The following is a 5,913-nucleotide window of genomic DNA, read 5'->3' as shown; positions in this document are numbered from 1 at the left end:
ATCGTGGGCTCCCTAACCCAGACACCACAATGATTTCAGCCAATCCAGACCCAGTGATGGAGCTGGGATAAGGCCCAACCTCTCTGATCTGCTCAGAAAGGAGAAGGGGGAGTTCCCGTCGTGGCGCAGTGGTTAACGAATCCGACTAGGAACCATGAGGTTGCGGGTTCGATGCCTGCCCTTGCTCAGTGGGTTAACGATCCGGCGTTGCCGTGAGCTGTGGTGTAGGTTGCAGACGCGGCTCGGATCCCGAGTTGCTGTGGCTCTGGCGTAGGCCGGTGGCTACAGCTCCGATTTGACCCCTAGCCTGGGAACCTCCATATGCCGAGGGAGCGGCCCAAGAAATAGCAACAATAACAACAACAACAACAACAACAACAAAAAAGACAAAAGACAAAAAAAAAAAAAAAAAAAGAAAGGAGAAGGGGGAGTGGGAACAGGGGAAGCAGCGCACAAATGTCCCCCACACGTGGCTTTAGGATTTAGGTAAGTACCCACACACTTGTATTTATGGATTTTATACTTGCCAAAGCACCTTCGAAGTAAATAATAAAATATTTTATATATGTAAAGATATGTTTTTATATTCATCCATCATCTATGTTCATGCTAGGAAGTTTGAATCCCAAGAAGAAAAGTAGGTTAAAATACCCTGTCGTCTCAACACACAAAGACATCCCATTTCACACCGTGGTATTTCTCTTTCCCACTTTAAAAGCAAAGCAAGGAGTTCCCGTTGTGGCTCAGCGAACTAAGAGCCAGACATAGTGTCCGTGAGGATGGGAGTTCCATCCTTGGCCTCACTCAGTGGGTTAAGGATTTGATGTTACCTCAAGCTGCAAAGTAGGTCACAGATGTGGCGTTGCTGCAGCTGTGGTGTAGGCCAGCAGCTGCGGCTCCTTTTGGACCCTTAGCCCAGGAACTTCCATGTGCCGCAGGTGCGGCCCTAAAAAGAAAAGAAATAGGAGTTCCCGTCGTGGCGCAGTGGTTAACGAATCCGACTAGGGACCATGAGGTTTCGGGTTCGATCCCTGCCCTTGCTCAGTGGGTTAACAATCCGGCGTTGCCGTGAGCTGTGGTGTAGGTTGCAGACGCGGCTCGGATCCCGAGTTGCTGTGGCTCTGGCATAGGCTGGCAGCTACAGCTCCGATTAGACCCTAGCCTGGGAACCTCCATATGCCGCGGGAGCGACCCAAGAAATGGCAAAAAGACAAAAAAAAAAAAAAGAAAAAAAAGAAAAGAAAAGAAATAAAGAAATGCAAAACAAAACAAAAACTCAAAGGATAGGATCATAGGGCACACATGAAACAAAACGTCTCCATCTTGGCGAGTCTTTCCCAGTGGCTCGGCGCTGTAATCACATGTAATCCCTCCCTTATAGAGAAAAACACAAAGGTGCTGCTTTCCTTACTTCATACATAAACATTTTCTCCAATCCCGTGGAGGTTTTTAAGCCCTCTGAATGCATTATCTTGTTTTCTCCTCCGGGGAAGGGGTTATTTTGATCCCCATTTTATAGACAATGAATCAGAGGCTTGGGGGTCAGGTCAGGAGCAGGCTGCCAGTGTGCGATTCCCAGCCCAGGCCCCTAAGCACAGTGGCTCACTGTTTCCCAGTGGGAGAGGGGATGGGCTGTTGGTCGTTCAGGAAGGGCCCCAGAGCAATTCTGGAAGGTGAGAGTGACCATGTGACTGTGTGCTGTCCCACCTGAGCAGTGCCGTCCCCTTTCCAGCCTCCTTCAAGGTGGTTCAAGAGGTGTCTGGTCCTCTTTCCAGCCTCCTTCAAGGTGGTTCAAGAGGTCTCTGGGCTCTCGGAAGAAAGAAGATCAGTGGGTTTAATGTTTACTACCCCAAGGCACAATGTCATGGAAACCCAGGGACTCTGGACTCTCCCTCTGCCTCTGGGGGTGGGGTGGGCAGGGCAGGGGGGCAGAGGGCAAACCCTCCACCTCAGATGCCAGTCCTCCAGCTCGAGTTTTCTGTGTGGGTGCAGGATTTGGGTGAGCACGTGATGAAGGCCCAGAAGGCCTGAGCCCCACCTCCCAGACCTCTCAGCTGAAAAGGCTGGCGTAATGGCCAGGGGCCCAGACTCTGAAGCCAGACAACCTTGCTTCAAATCTGGCTCCACTAGCTGTGCGACTTTGGGCAAGTGAACCGACCAGTGCCTCAGTTTCTTCAGCTGTGAAATGGGAATCATAATACATATGCCATAGAATTGCTCAGGGGTTTAAATAAGATCATCTCTATAAACCCCTTGGGACAGTGTATGGCACAGAACAAGAGTTCAGTAAATATGATTTACTATTTTAAAAATTGGATAGAGGTATCAATAAGGAGTCTAGTCCCAAGTAATGGAAAACCAAGCCTGTTGGACTAATAGAAAGGGAGGTTTGTCCCCGACAGCCAAGGGCAGGAAGGCATCCAGGTTTCCAGAAGAGACTGGAAACAAGGATTTTGGGGGGAGAGAGTAGATGTTCAAAAGCCTGTATATTCAATTCTTTTTTTTTTAATTGAGGTATAGCTGACGTACCATATTGTAGAGTTTCAGGTGTACAGCATAGCGGTTCACAATTCTGAAAGCTTATACAACATTTATAGTTATTATAAAATATTGGCTGTATTCTCTGTGCTGTATAATATATCCTTGTAGCTTATTTACTTTATGTATAGCAGTTTATACCTCTTAATCCACGTCACCTATCTTGCCGCTTCTTGTTCCCCTCTCCCCACTGGTAACCACTAGTTTGTTCTCTATATCTGTGTGTTTGCTTCTTTGTTGTTACATTCACTAGTTTATCTTATTTTTTCGAATCCACATATGAGCGAGATCACACATATTTGTCTTTTTCTGTCGGACTTGTTTCACTAAGCATAACACCCTCCAAATCCATCCATGTTGTTGCAAATGGCAAAATTCCATTCTTTTTATGACTGAGTAGTATTCCATTGTATATATGTACCATATCTTTCTTTATCCATTCATCTGTTGATGGACATTTCCATGTCTTGGCTATTATAAATAATGCTGCTAAAACATTCAGGTGCATGTATCCTTTTTTTTTTTTTTTTTTTTTTTTTTTTTTTTTTTTTTTTAATGGCTGCATTCGCAGCATATGGAAGTTTCTAGGCCAGGAATTGAATTAGAGCTGCAGCTGTGGCAATGCTCCACCAGGGGTCAAACCCTTCACTCTGCAGCTACCCGATTCTGCAGCTACCCATGCTGCTGCAGTTGGTTTTTTTTGCCGGGGCGGGGGGGGTCTTTTTAGGGCTGCATCCCTGGCATATGGAAGTTCCCAGGCTAGGGGGTTGAATCAGAGCTGTGCACCACAGCCACAGCAATGTCAGATCCGAGTTGCTTCTGGGACCTACACCACAGCTCATGGCAACACCAGATCCTTAACCCACTTTAGCGAGGCCAGGGATAGAACCTGTGTCCTCATGGATGCTAGTCAGATTCATTTCTGCTGAGCCGTGATGGGAACTCTTGCAGTCAGATTCTTAATCCACTGTGCCAGAGCGGGAACTCCTACATGTAACTTTTGGAATTAGTGTCTTCATTTCTGGGGGAGGGGGGTATATACTCAGGCATGGAATTGCTGGGTATATAGTATAGTTCCATTTTTAGTTTTTTAGGAAAGCTCTGTAGTCTTCCACAGCGGCTGGAACAGGGATTTGATCCGTCACCAGTTTCATCTTCAGACTTAGGTTCTTCTCTCTGTACCTACTTCACACTCCTCTCCTTGCAGACCCACCTTCTCTTCTTCCTAGTCTTTGCAGCAGAGCCTGGCTTCCCCTGGGCCACCTAGCAGGTGCATTGAGGCATTCCCGGGCCGCTGCCCAGGAGGGAGAATTGGATTGGCCAAGCTAGGTCACATGGCCACTCCTGGTCCAATCAACCACAGATGGGGCGGAGTCATGCAATGCCAATCTGATAGCTCCTAAAGAATGGATGGGCCTGTGAAGGGGACTGGATGCCCAGCTGGTGAGGTTCTGCCATCCGACTTCCTTCTGTTACAAACCACTTTTTCTCCTTAGTTCTCAAACTGAGAGAACAAAACTCATCGCCCGCTCCACCACACTTACTTAGAGGGCCTGTTAGCAGGTAGCCATCATAGGACACCTCCACCGACCCTGCTCCACTCCTTCTGGTGTGTAGTTGGCTCTGGTTCAGCCAATCCCTAGATTTGTCCCCCGGCTCCACCATCAGTCACTAATGTGTGGGCAATTGTTGACGGAGAGATGAAAGGTCAGGTTCTCCTGGGGGCCAGAGCCCATGAGGAACCATGTGGAACCCGAGGAAGTGGCGCATGCCCGCTGAACGACCAGAGAAGGAAATGGTTACTCAGAGAGAAACTGAGCTAAGGATGATGTGCAGGCCAGGCAGGTGGCTTCAGTCTGCAGCTTTCCAGTTCCCACGTCCAGCCAGCGAGGGCTGGATGTGTTTAATTTTCCGGGGCCCGTGGAGCTCTCTGGAAATTCCAGTTAGAGCCTCACAATTCCCTCCATCCCAATTTTTGGTTCATGTTATCAAAAATTCCCTACCCAGAAAAAGTCACTTCCTTATTTCTCCCTAAAACGAACCACAAATAATCCAACTTCCTTATTTCTCCAAGGAGAGAAGACACAACCAACCCGCCCCCTTATTTCTACTGCTTAAAGCCCCATGGACTTGTGTGCCTAGAGCGTGTACCAGAATCACATCCATTTAAGGACACTTTGAACAATGGTTGGCATCACAATACTCTCCTTGTCCCAACACCACCCAATCTCTCCTCCCCCCCCCCACCCCGCCCCGGAAGGAGGGGACAGAAAGTAACTTTCCCAAAATGATCTTAGAAATAGTCCTGTTGACTGTGTGGGCCTCGCATCCCTAAGGGCAGCAGGGGAGGGGTCCAGAGAGTGCGGGAGCTTCCTCCACACCTCCGAGCTGGGCTGGCCAAGGCACATCAAAACTTTGCCGAAAATATTTCCTCCAAACAGCTGTCTCAATGCTTCTGCACTTAATTAGATATAGAAGTTGTTTGTAGAGTAGACCTGGCAACCCAACCATTCACAGGGATGGATGGAAGTCAGAATCTGCCACCGGGGCCACCTCTCTTCCCACACCTCCCCACAGAGCATAAATAGTTCAACCAAGACCTGGCTCCGACTTCTGGCCTCCAGCAAATTTGAAGATGTATTTGGATTCAGAGAAGAGTTTTAAGAAGTTTTTAAAATTAAAATATAGTTGGTTTGCAGTGTTCTGTCAACTTCTGCTATACAGCAAAGTGACCCAGTCATACATACATATACAATCTTTTTATTTTATTATTTTCCATCATGTTCTATCACAAGCGATTGAATATAGTTCCCTGTGCTACGCAGCAGGACCTCATTGCTTATAAGGTTTTTCTTGGAGTTCCTATCGTGATTCAACCATTACGAACCCGACTGGTATCCATGAGGGTTTGATCCCTGGTTTCACTCAGTGGGTTAAGGATCCAGTGTTGCCGTGAGCTGTGGTGTAGGTTGCAGATGCAGCTCAGATCTGGGGGTTGCCATGGCTGTGATGTAAGCCAGTGGCTACAGCTCTGATTTGACCCCTAGAACTTCCATCTGCCTTGAATGCGGCCCTAAAAAGACAAAATTGTTGCAGGGGAAGCCCACTCTATGCTAGGACCTGCCTGTAATTAAATTACACACACACACTAGTCCCTCTTTGGCAGGAGCCTCTGTTTTTTGTTTTGTTTTGTTTTAGGGCTGTACCCAAGGCATATGGAAGTTCCTGGGCTAGGGGTCAAATAGGAGCTGTAGCTGCCGGCCACAGTCAAGCCATAGCAACTCCAGATCGGAGCTGAGTGTGCGACCTACACCACACCTCAGGGCAACACCGGATTCTGAGCAAAGCCAGGGATTTAACCCACATCCTCATGGA

Source organism: Sus scrofa, chromosome 6, assembly GCF_054392235.1.
Source record: "Sus scrofa isolate SSC_HxYL_T2T_F1_AM1 chromosome 6, Sscrofa_HxYL_maternal_Yorkshire_Landrace_v2.0, whole genome shotgun sequence".
Lineage (NCBI taxonomy): Eukaryota > Metazoa > Chordata > Mammalia > Artiodactyla > Suidae > Sus > Sus scrofa.
The sequence above is the reverse complement of the archived record's forward strand: the minus strand, read 5'-3'. Positions refer to the sequence as shown.